This window comes from Neolamprologus multifasciatus, chromosome 20 (assembly GCF_963576455.1).
Source record: "Neolamprologus multifasciatus chromosome 20, fNeoMul1.2, whole genome shotgun sequence".
NCBI classification, from domain to species: domain Eukaryota; kingdom Metazoa; phylum Chordata; class Actinopteri; order Cichliformes; family Cichlidae; genus Neolamprologus; species Neolamprologus multifasciatus.
The window spans coordinates 4,210,981-4,223,988 of record NC_140458.1 but is presented as its reverse complement, the minus strand read 5'-3'; the positions used below and the strand labels follow the sequence as shown (position 1 = coordinate 4,223,988).

The 13,008-nt window shown below is 40.9% G+C and overlaps 1 protein-coding gene across 2 annotated transcripts in view; it reads left to right on the top strand.

Annotated features, from left to right (window-relative positions):
• The window catches only part of grm6a (glutamate receptor, metabotropic 6a), a 39,687-nt gene extending 30,310 nt beyond the window's left edge, over positions 1–9,377 (top strand). The window contains exons 16-17 of one of the 2 annotated variants that reach the window (XR_014871536.1): positions 2,652–5,546; positions 5,603–9,377. The gene's annotated coding sequence lies outside the window, so the exon portion shown is untranslated. Of the gene's footprint in view, positions 1–2,651 lie in introns of both variants that reach the window. The other variant, XM_085145937.1, reaches the window with a different exon arrangement.
• The last annotated feature ends 3,631 nt before the right edge of the window (positions 9,378–13,008 follow it).

The window sequence follows — 13,008 nt, the reverse complement described above, 5'->3', positions numbered from 1 at the left end:
GGACACTAATGTTTTTGTCACTTTTTATGGAATCAAACTCAAAGTAAGGTCAGTACTTCCACGCTTTAAACGCTGCACGCTCATACTCTCTCCGCACTCGATATATGATCCATTGTTGATCTGCACACAGCTGTTGTCACGAACGTCGCACTCGCTTACGTCACTGTCATGAGACATTCTCGCAAAAAAATCACGGTTTTAGTAACGCAGTAACGCAGCGTTCCTACGGGAAAGTAACGGTAATCTAATTACCGTTTTTCCGATAGTAATCCCTTGCTTTACTCGTTACTTGAAAAAAGTAATCGGATTACAGTAACGCGTTACAAGTAACGTGTTACTGCCCATCTCTGACCATAGCGACCAGAGAGCATTAAGGGGCAGAGAGCAGGACGTTACTCTCAATGTTGTTGGTGCATTTCAGGAGGACGCTGCTAATAAATTTACACAATTACACCGTGAATTCGTGTTTATTATTATATTTACAAAATACCACAGTTTTTGTCTCGGTCATATCATTTTATTTTGTTGTATTTATCCGCGACACCTTAAAGGCTGGTGGTGAAAATACTGCCTGACATTAAACCGGTCCGTGGCCCAAAAAAGGTTGGGGAGCGCTGCCTTAAATCACCTATCTTCATTTTCAGGCACATAGATTCTTAAGATCAGGAACTGAATCTCTAACCAAAAATGTCAAAAGCTAAAATGACTTTACTTTTATAAAACAGGAAGTTGTGATGTTTTACAGTGTACAGAGAGTGTGACGTGTAAAGCCCACATCAGTCAGGATTTATGTTTGTATCCTGCAATTGTTTCAAACCTGATTGGCTGATATTCAGTTTGTTCTTAATAAACAACAGCACGACGTTACACTCCCACCACCTGCCAGTAAATAGCAAACGTTGTAGCACTAAACTTTTAATAAATGCCCATGTTTGGGTTTTTTTCTAATTTTGTAATTTTTGTTGAGTGAGAGATGTGGAGTATCTCAGGATCTTTTAACACTTCATTATGCGTCACTGGTAGGTCGTGATCAGCTGTTTGCAGGTTGGACAGAGAATCAGAGCAGGCTGGGTGTAACACCGAGCACATACCTGTGTGTCAGTTCGACAGCTAGGTTTGCTCTGCCCTTATAAGACATTCAATCTGGTAAAGTGGCGACATACTGTCAGTCAGATATGGGTCACTCTTCTGCTGGTGTTTCAGCTTTAGTCACAAACAACAGAGAGAGAAATGGACAGTGCATCAGCTACGTTTCAAGTATTAGCACACTGCGTATAATAAACACCAATATGTGTGTGTGTGTGTGTGTGTGTGTGTGTGTGTGTGTGTGTGAGAGAGAGAGAGAGAGAAACATCACCAAGATTAAAGAGTGCAACTAAACCAAAACTAAAACCACCAGATTATTTATGACAAAGCTGAACTTTAAAATGTGTTTTCAGCCAAAACATCCACAGGAGGCTGTTGCACCACCTCAGTGCAGCCTGGTGGTTTTGTGTGGGTAGCTCCCGAAATGCACAAAACATTTCAGCCTTTCAGCACCAGTTACATCCTGTAAATCTGGAGTTTTATAGTAAATGCACTGGAAAGACGACATCAAACCAGCTTCTGCTTCTTGCAGTTTGTTCAGTTTGTAATAGATGTGAAACTGCAGAGAAAAGTAAACAATGGAAAACTAAAGATTACTGATGATTTTAGCTCCGCCAGCTAAAGGCATGCAGGTATCACTGGGTCCAAGTTCATGTCCTTGGAGGTTCATATATGGACCACGTGCTAGTTAGTGGTACCCTGACCGCTGTTAGGTACCAGGTTAAAATCCTCACATTACTGTCAGTCATGGGTCCTCAGGTCATCCTGGTCCAGGACGATGTCATGCCCCATGTGACCAGCGTGTGTAGACAGTTCCTGGATGATTAAGCTTCTGTCAGGACAGACTCTGGGATGTTATGCATCCAAATAACACCACAAACTGTACGCTGTACACTCACTAATCATCTATTGTTGACTTCTACAGAAAAATGAAGAGGTTGCATATTCAGATATGTTTAGTTGCCATCAGATTAATGAAACGAGTGCATGTCAGACATAAAACTTCTTTCACCTCATCGCCTGATCGATTCCTGCTTCTTTCTGTTCAGACGTGTGCATGAGATTCAGGCATCGTGTCATTAGAGGTTTGTGTGCCCACCTGCAGCAGACTTTCAGATCCACACCGCAGAAGACAACCCATCACTTTCAGCGTGGCTCGTCGCTCCGATAAAGCAGCACCAACGTCTGCTGACTGTTCAGAGTGCAGCGCAGCAGCTGGCTGTCAGCCTCACCTGCCTTTAGTTCAAATCAATTTTATTTTCACTCCCAAATCCAAAGTTATGTAACGCAGAGCCACTTTTTCATAGGAAGGTCAGGACCTTCGGTATTAGAGTGAAAAAGCCAGCCATTCTCCACTGAGCATCAGATTAGTGCCCCTGCTTTACAGGAGCGTTCAGGACGTGTTGTTTTTGGTGTTGGTGACGTAGGCTGGGCCGTCACATAGGCAGGCGCTTTCACGCAGTTAAAAATGAAATCAAAAAGGAAATGTGAATAATAATCAGGAGGAATGGAAACGTGTCAGGTAACACCACTCAAGCACTCGTTTTTTGCTTTTTTCCCCTTAGGTAGCTGTGGACCAATCCCCATGCAGAGCCTGATGACATCATCATGAAGATCACATGGTCACACACACACACTCAGAACAACAGTACACTCAAGTGCATAATATTATGTCAAAATGAAACTGCTGGAGCATCAGGAGTTCCTGTGGGTTCAGGCAGAAAATCTTCATCGCTCATCTGTGAAACATACGAACAGGAAATGTTACAGAGACGTGCGCTAATTGGCTCAAACGATTGGCTGAAGCATAGCATTCGTCATTATGTTGACGATGCTCTGTTGTCACTAAAGAGATAATATCAGTGAGGACAAAAAGTCACAGTGGATCCTCTAACATCTCAGAGGTCACGCTGAAGCGCCTGTAGCCTCTCCCTTTGATTAAAGCCACACGGCGACCTTTCCACAGCTCTCAGATAACAAAGTAACCTGAGAACTTCCTGTCTGAAAACAACCGACAACTTTACAACACAAACAGGAGATTTTTGCCTCGTGGAAGAGAAAACCTGAATGGGTTAAACTGGTCTACAGTCCCGTTTATGGCGTATCCTGTGGTCAGTCTGATTGGCTCAGCTGTTCATCCCAAGGTCCCCCCCCACCCCCCGACTTTCAGATAAAGCAACACCGGGAGCCTCATTCATAACCATTACATACGCACAGGCACAGGTAATATTTGTGATCTAAACTCTCATTTTGGAAACGAGGAAAAATGAAACAGAAATACGACACATTTTATTTCTCACTTTCATCTTTCCAACTTATTCCTAAACACTGAAATCAGTCATTTTATCATCATTTTCTCCTGCATTAAACCTTTCAACTATAAATCAACCAGCTTAAACTTCAAATCAAATTCTGTTTACCACGGTCACCATCACACTCACCAGCCCTGGAGTGCAGATGAGAGGCCCAGGCTGTGTGCTGTGACTCGGACAAGGTAAACCTGAGGATTTCCTGCCAGGACTGTTTCTTTTTTATTATTCCTTTTACACTAATTATATTTGGTGATATAGCTCTGTTCTGGGACACGTCCGCTCTTAAAAGCAAATATGTGTAAAGCCTAAAGGCAGAGAGCTAAACAGAGCAGCCACCGGTGACGATGATTGTTTAAGTCAGAAGTAGCATGAAATAGAGGTGTTGGGGTGGTGGTGGGTATCAAAGTGGCTTGCAGAGTGAGCTGATCTACTGGAGCTGCTGGCTGAGCTTGACTGAGTGGCAAACCAGAGCTAATGTTATGTCTACTTAGTGGAGTAGCTCAAATGAAATGCATTATGATGCCGGGATGTAGCAGCTGGAGTCTAGAAAGTCAGACTCAGTTTTCCCCCAATATTAACCTGTTAACCTGTCAGAAATTTTCTTCACCTCACACAAAAAACATGATCACCGGCTAACCAAGAAAACCAAGTCCCAGTTTTAGTGGATCACAAAACATTTAATAGTTGTGAGTTTTTTTTATTTCAAAAAGGAATTTTCATATTTTCTAGGAAATATTTAAAGACTTTTTTTGTTTAAATTTTGGAGAAATCCAATATCTCAAATTATCAGGACATTTCATTCTGTCATTAAATAACTTGCTATTAAGACGGCATAATTACTGTGTATCTCTCAGTCTAGTTGGTTGCTGAAAAACCTGGCTGTTCAGAGCGATGTATAGACGCATATTAATGGAAGGTCGGCTGGAAGGTAAAGGTGCGGAAGCAACAGGGATGACCACAGCCTCGAAAAGATTTACAAGAAAAGTCAGTTCGAGAATATAAGAGCTTCACAAGGAGAGGGCTAAGGCTGGTGTCAGCGTGTCAAGAATCACCACTGATGCATCAAGTCACTCCTGAACCAACGACAGCACCATGAGCATCTTACCTGGTCAAAGGAGAAAAAGAGCTGGACTGTTGAGCAGTGGTCTGGTTTTAGAAGAAAGCATCAATCCTAGGATGCTAGAGAAAGTCCCAGAGTCTGGAAGAAGAGGTGAATCCAAGGTGTTTGAAGTCCAGAGCGAAGTTTGGAGTGTCACATCATCTACTGTTGGTGGTCACACACTGTCAGGTGCCATTCGGTTCATCTGGACGCAGCATTTTCAACAGGAAGAACATTTCTTTAGTCATCCAAGTGAGTTCTTCAGTCTTCAGCTGACTGCAGGTTTCCCCAGCGCTATCAACAGTACAGATTCAGTTGGGTGGCTGAAGCTCAGGAAGCAGAGCAGGTCACCTCCCAGATATCCTTGGACAAGATAATAGCACATATTAACAATCATGAAACTGAGCTTGTAGTTTGTTAAGCAACGGTACTAGTTTTGGTTGTAAGATGGTGAGATATGTACTCTTTGGCCTCCTCTTTGCTGCAGAGATGGTCTTCCCCTTTTCATCTAAACTGCCTCCTCGACTTCCTGCTCAAACTTGTGTTCCTTCCTGTCCAGGATGCACACATGCTCCTCTCTGAAAGAGTGGTTGTTTGCCTTCAGGTGTAAATAGACTACAGAGTCCTGGCCTGATGACGTATCTCTTCCCTGAGTCAGCACTTGTTTGGTTTGCTCAGTTCAGAACCTGATCCATGCGCCCGATCGCTTTTTGGCATGGCGCGTTTTCAGGTTTGAAAGTCACAGAGACCTGATGTTCTGTAAAATATGTCTCACCTTGATGTGTGTGTCCACCAAGTTAATAAGATCAGTGAGCTGTGGTTCATCCTCAGATTTGATTTTCACCCAGGTGTCATCCGCATACCTGAACCATTAGCTCGGTGGTGTTTCAGGGATGATATCAGAGCCCTTCTTCTTGACTTTCTCCATATGAAAGTTAGTCACAATAGGGTCAAGTGGAGAACCCACGGTGCATCAATGTGTCTGTCTGATGTCCTGACCCTTGTAGCTTAAAGTAACAGCTCTCAAAAATCTGAAACCTTCAGCCTTGGTTAAATAACGCCACCCAAGCACTCAGATGGGTGTGTGGAACAAAAACAGAGAAAGGAGAAACTTCTGGTGTCTTTTCCTGTTCTTAGAGAGTCTCTGTTAAATGATCAGAGGCGTTCCAGTAAAAACAAAGTGTTTGTCTGATATTGTTTCTCACAACTGTCACAGACGACCCTGTTTTATTCAGCATTATTAACTCTGTTGTTAATCCTCCTGGTTCCTCCTCTCATAGAGTCCAAAGCAGTAGATGAGAATTTGATTTTGATGCCAGGATTGTAAGTATTCGGTCTCATATCATCCCTCCTGGCTCTGACCCATCGTTTCACACATCCTCTGTTGCTTTTGACCACTTTGAGCCCCTTAAAACCCACAAAATGTCTCCTGGACATTCGTCTTGGCGGCCGATGGATATTTTTGGCACTATTTCAATGAATTTACTCACTATTATCAATGGCAGTGGCATACTGTGGTGGAGTCTATTGTTTAAAAGCAAAACCTTGATCCAACGGTTTTATCCGACTTCAGACTGATTTCTAAACGTCTTTTTAGTCTAAGGTCCTGGAGAAAGCTGTTTTCCTTCTCTCTATTCGTTTTTGGGTCAAAGCAGTGTTACTGAAGAGTTTCAGAATAAGAGTTTAAATCTTGCTTTACCAAACAATTTTACAGCTTAGGCGTGCATCTTCCTTTCTTATGTGGAGCCACTCAAGAGGCCATTCTTGGTCCTTTTTTCATTTTTAGATGCTTTTAGATGCTTTTAGATGCTTTTAGATGCTCTGGCAGTTGACAGCATTTTTATTCTTTGGCTTTTAAACCAGACTGCGTTCTGAGGACTTTTTATCCACGCTGTTTTTCTTATCTTCTAATCTTTTTTAGATATACAGCACTTTTTACATCTGTTGTTTTAAAATGTGCTTATAAATAAGCTTGACTGGACAGAGACACTTGGCTTGTCCTCTAATCTCTTATGAGCTACCGGCACTGGTCCGGTAACTGAAACACAAGTGAAGAAGATGTAACGGTCTCATAAGAGGCCGTTGTTTCATCTGGTGTCGTCCAACGTGATTCGAATGTTGCGTTTGGTGCTGCACACGAAGCGATTCAGGGCCAAAGCCAGAAACTTGGAGATAGGTGACAGATATGATCATATAACGTTGGGGGAACCTGCAGTCAGCTGACACGAGTGATGAAACCTTTTTTTCCACAGACAATGCTGAATCCAGATGAACGAAATCAACTTTCTGAGATTTCCTTATCTGGATCATTGAGTCTACACCAAGACATCTACCAGGAGGTTTTGAAGTAATGTTTCCTTTCACTGAAAGCTTTATGGAGATGCCAAATTCCTTTCCACCAGGACTTAGCACCACTCACAATGTTAAAACTGATTTGCTGACCATGTTATTACCATGCTTAATCATACAGCCAACTTGCCTGATCTGGATCCCACAGAGAATCTGTGGAGATTGTCAAGAGGAAGATGAAAACCCTGATCCACAGACGGCTGCTGTCAAAGCAACCTGAGCTTCAGTAACATCCACACCTCCATGCCATAATTCATGGAGCCTCAAAAGAGTGCTGTGTATACAATCAAAACATAATAAACTACACATTATTACATTATTATTATTATTATTAAAAATATATTCTGCCGACAATTCTAATTTTAACCTTTGATTTTATACATTTCGGGCTTTTACTCAAAATAATTTCTTCATGTTTATTGAAGATGACAAATCTTGTTTTTATTGTATAATAGATAAAGTTTTCAAAGGTTTCTGTATTTCCTTTTTAGATTGATCTTTGGAAATATCCTAATAATTTGAGATACTGGATTTCTGATTTTCATTAGCTGTAATGGTGTAATTAGCCATAAACACCAAAATGAAAACAAAAAACATCATTTTTAGTCAAAATATTCAAAAGTTATTTATTGAAATTACCACAAATTTATTTTTTTGTGACATTCAATGGTTTTTAGATGCACTAGTAGATTGTAGCAACACGTGATCCTGTTAGATTTAATTTTGTTTTGTGGAAAATCACTGCAGTAAACACAACTGTCCTGTCGAATAAAGAAAATAAATGATGTTCACATGAGAATCCAGAGGTGAAGGTACTGTAGTTGCCATAGTTTCGGAAAGTTGTGGGTCATTTTCTCATTTTCAGTACAAATACTGCAGATAAACTAATGCGTAAATGGACTAGTACTTCAATGGCACTTTCCTCTCTGACATGCGTGTAAACATGTTTTATGAATGAGGCTTCTGGACTCCTGTTCGCGTAGCATTTATTTTATGAAGAGGACTTAGTTTGATGGTGAAGTCACGCGAACCAGCATCAGTTTGATGTTGGCGCTCAGACTCAGATCAGTGTGCCAGATGTTGATGGTCAGAGGAGTTCGGGATGACTCACCTTGTAGGTGACCAGGATTTCTGCCCCGCACACGCTCAGTAACGTTTATTCAATTCAGTTTTATTTATAAAGCGCTACATCCCAACAACAGTCGCCTCAAGACACAGATGTTATCCAGCTGCTGCACAGACTTCATGTGTTTTAAACCAGCTACCATTTGAAGACACATAAAACATTGAAATAAGCCAATAAGTGCTCAGAGTGGGCGTGGTCATAGACAGGAACCAATCACAGAGCTCAGTGTCCTGGATTAAGACCCAGAGACTCTTCTGCAGCTGCAGCTCCATCGTTGCTTTTAAACCTCCTCATTTATTCATCCCTTCATGTCAAAGTGTTTCTTTTCCCGTCTCATTCAGACAGGATTTAATATTTCAGACAGAGCAGGTGATGAAATATTAGTCTGATACTCAAACACCTGCAGCTGCTGGTGATCTGGTCTGGGTTCTGGAGCCATGAAGGGTTTTTTTTGTTTTTTGTTTTTTTCTGAGGTTTCTAAATTCATATTTAGTTCTTAAACATGGACTTCACCTCCAGATCAGCCCTCACACACTGCAGGAAACATCACATACATACAGGATTCACAGATAAACGTGTGGGTGCTGAAATCAGTAAAAGAAGAAACAGAGCTCGAGAAGGAGAGAGTGCAGGAGGAGGATTAAAAGCCTGCAGTGAAATCCTGTCTGAATGAGCTTTTATTCTGAAAGAAAAAGAAGACCAGCAGGATTTTCACAATAAATTGGTTGTCAGAGAGACAGAAAGCTGCAGGTCAGCAGCTGATTAATTCGACCGTCACTTTTCTGTCTGTCTGTGAGGACCCGTGATTTCATACTGTACAGCCAAAAGTACGTGGACGGCACCGGCTGGATGTAGCCAAATATTTAGCATCTTGTTGCCTGTTAAAGAAGAAACTCCCAGTTTCCATCTGTTGTGTGCAAAGATGATGTGATGATGATATAATGAAGTGTTCATTATTTAGACGAAGGTGTTTTTTTTTTTTCCAGGTTAAATCAAATATTAATGACACGTCTTATTTTATAAAGACTGAAAGTTTTATCTTGAAATAAATCACTTGTTTTACTTTATGTTTATCATGTAATTAGACGACTTTTTGAGGATGAGATTACTGAAATATTTTAAGGTGCTGCTGAAAGATTATTTTTGCGGTTTTAAAGTTCGTCTTGAGAAACGTCGTCGGTCCTTTTGGGCGTTTGTGGTGATTTTACGGTTTAGTTCCACATAAATGTGTTTTTAAGGGATTTGTTGTGTTTGTGTTTTGACACAAACAGCTGCATGTTACGCTGTCATGTGTGTACAGCTGTCCACATACTTTTGGCCATAAACTGTTTCTATATTTGCTGTGTTTATAAAGTTGATGTGATCGTCATTTCTGCACTGACAATAAAGGTTTCTGTTAAACTGATCGAGGATTTATTATTTATTTTAATAAGCTTAACTGTTTCTGACACTTTTTTGTCTAATAATCATTTTTCTTTCTCTGAGGCGTCCACGAACTCAATTCTCAGACACATCAGTGTTTCTAAATAGGTGATGGAAACATGACAACCACCTTCCACCACTTTAACCCAGTTAATTTGCAGTTTTTATTTCCTTTTATCAGAGGGAGCCTTCATCATATTTCCCAAAAAATTGTTGCATATGACTTTCAACTTTAGGCAGAGTACAGAAAGCAAAAGATGGTGACCTGCTCACCAGCAGGAGAGCCATGATGAGAGCCTTTCTTCATCAACATGTACCAGAGTCCCCCTAAAGAGGGACATCTGCTCACCCTAAGCGGCACTGAAAGTGGGAACACATTCAGTGTAAAGAGCTGGTGTAGAGCAGAGTGTATTGGTTTTAGTGATCACGGGGCTCATTTGCAGCCCTGGGCCCGCCTACTGATTTAATCAGTGTTGGGAAGGTTACTTTTAAAATGTATTCCATTACAGATTACAGAATACATGCCCCAAAATGTATTCTGTAACGTATTCCGTTACGTTACTCAATGAGAGTAACGTATTCTGAATACTTTGGATTACTTAATATATTATCATGCTGTTTACAACTACATGAATGTACTATTGCTGTGATTTATTACTGTTACTGAAGGTCCGCGGCTCCGAACCGTAGTAAAGGGACCTCTGGCTAATACGGTGGGTTCTGTGTCGGGCTCGTAGCCGAAAACTAGCTTTACTTTGTTGTCTGGGTCAACTTTGCTAGCGAGAGACAGAGAGAGGCGTTGAAAGGCTGCTCCAAGGAACTTATTGTTTTTGGAGGAAAACACGAACACGGTGTACAGTCGAGTCTTAATAGCTTACTTACAACTGGGCTCGTCAGGCTCTCTTCTTGGCTGCAGTGGTTATTATTATATTTACATGCTTCCAGCTCCCGTTTCTGCTCGATGACAGCTCGTACTTTTCCTTTTTCTCCCTCCCTCGCTCACAGACACATAACGTGTATGGCAGTCCATTCTCCCTGCAGCACGGACTACACTGCCCATGATGCTACATTCTTTAGAGCTATACCTGTAGCATTCTGCCTATTAGCTTAGCACAACAACAACAAAAAGGCCTCTCTCACCCAGGAAACACGCAGAGAGAGAGCGTCACCCCGTAACCATGGCAACCGTAACGCTGCCACCTGGAACAACAGAACGTAGCTGTCAAACAAAACCCGAACAGTCCTGACCCGCCACAATATGAAACAGGGAAGTACCGCCGTGTAATCCATTTATTTCCACAAAGTAACTGTATTCTAAATACCACCTTTTTAAACGGTAACTGTAACGGATTACAGTTACTCATATTTTGTATTTTAAATACGTAATGGCGGTACATGTATTCCGTTACTCCCCAACACTGGATGTATTACATGAAAAATGGCTGCACAGTTAGTTTAAACATTTCCCTTCAGTTTTATTTCTATGGTGCCAAATCGAAACAGCAGTTGCTTCAGGCTCTAAAAATCTACAATAATCGTATGGACAAAGTTTGCATCCAAAATTTTAATAAAGCAGAAGAAGGAAGCATAACACAGAAATACTTAGCAAATATATTTGGACAGTGACACAAGTTTATGTTTTTTTCACCTGTTTACTGAAGCATGTAACAATTCTAGTTATATAATGGACATAATGTGCAGACCCTCAGCTTTCATTTGAGGGTATACAAATATTTATGGACCTAATGTAAATGACTGAAAGATCAAATGATCATTTTGGAGGATTTCTGGATATTTTTATAAATTATACACACTGCCAATATCCAATATATGTATTCCCAGGACACTTTAAACTGTAAGGTAAAATAAATAGCAACGATCACAGAGATAAAAGCATGTGGAGAGAAAAAAACTCCCTTTTAAAAGGAAGAAGCTTCCATCAGAACGGACACCAAATATCTGCCTTAAAAGGTTGGAGTAACTGGAAAAGAGAAAAGATGAACACAAAGGCACAAAGGGATGACAAACAGCAGAAGAATATACGAAAAACAACTCAGCGGGTTAGTGGAGCCATCAACCAAACATCAGGAATATGCAGGTCCAGTGTCAGAGATTCCTTTAAGTGGGAATTTCTATTATTCCAGGAGAAAGGCACAGAGATAAAGGACAGAGCACAAACTGTTGAAGAGAGAAGACAGAAAGGCAACGGCATGCAAGAGCGGTGCATAAATAAATTCAATGAGTGCAAAGGAAATTAGAGATGAAGAAAGCTCCTCCGGGCCTATAGCGACAGAACGAATGGATGCTTCAGGGTCACATTTAAAAATATAATACAGACTAAAACAACACAGCTGCTGCTGCTGCTGGTGCTGAAGGAAACCTGGAAAAATGTGACTGTGAACATGTGAGTTAATATTAATAGGAGCGCTGGGGAGGTGAGGAAGCATGCGTTGCATCCATTCATTAGGTGAATATTTGAAAATGTCTGGAAAAGTGAAACAGCTGCAATAACACAATCTCCACAGCTGCAGACTCCGAGGTAACGTCAGCCAATGAACTAAAATTCTTCTTTGTGCTTTGATTGTGCGATTAAAGTTTCATTATTATGCTTTTTTCTTATTCTCTGTCTTGTGTTACGATGATGGATGTTCACTTTAAACATGGCGGAAGTTTTAAATAATAAGTTTGGCTATAAAAACGATCCCTATGAGCCAAAACCTCCAACATTTTATTCAACAGCAGCGCCGGGTGGGGATCAGGTTGTAGGAAGAGTGAATACACAAACAACAAGTAAATGATTTCAGGGTCTGCAGTTTAGGATCACATCCCTGTACAAACACTATGAAACACTCGGATTGCAGCTCAGTGAGAATCTCTTTTTCACAGTGATGTTAATCAGTGAAAGGTGTCGAAAAACTCCTTAATAACTCTCACGAATGGCACACTGAGACCTTTTAATGTCATATTCCTGAGAACTTATTGCTTTCATATGAGCTGAACTGATATCTGGAACTTAACCTGCTTTCACTCAGGCCTCTGGCCATCCAGAGGCAGACATTTGAGAAGCCTCAAACTGAATCAAATCCTTCCTCAGACAGCAGATGAAGACAGCATGAATGTAGAACATTTCTAATTAAAATAATAATAAATAATGTGGACAGTAGGTTTGTTTTTTTGTAAGTCTCGCTTATGTTTAGGTGGATTTCTGTTGAGTTGCTGCCACCTGCAGGTGGACAACAGAACCTGCACAGACCGAAACTGGACAACAGTACATATTTGATTCTATTATGCGTAAAAACATACCAGTTAATTCATCTTACATCAGTGTTGAAAAGGATGATGATGTGGTGACCCTGAGAGGAAAGAGAAAAAATGCTGCAAAAGCTTTAAAAATATCAGGAAAGAAATTGGAAGTGTTTCTGGGACACAACTTGACCGAACAGCTGCAAAGAACTGCAGTGAGGCACGTTCAAAAGAAGCAGAGGGTTCATTAGTGTTGTGAGATCTAAGGATGTAAGGCAATGAGTGATTTAATCACATTATTCGTTTAATACTCTACACACGTTTGTTACTGTTTACTGTTAGCGTGTCACTTCCACCGACGTTCCGTCAAG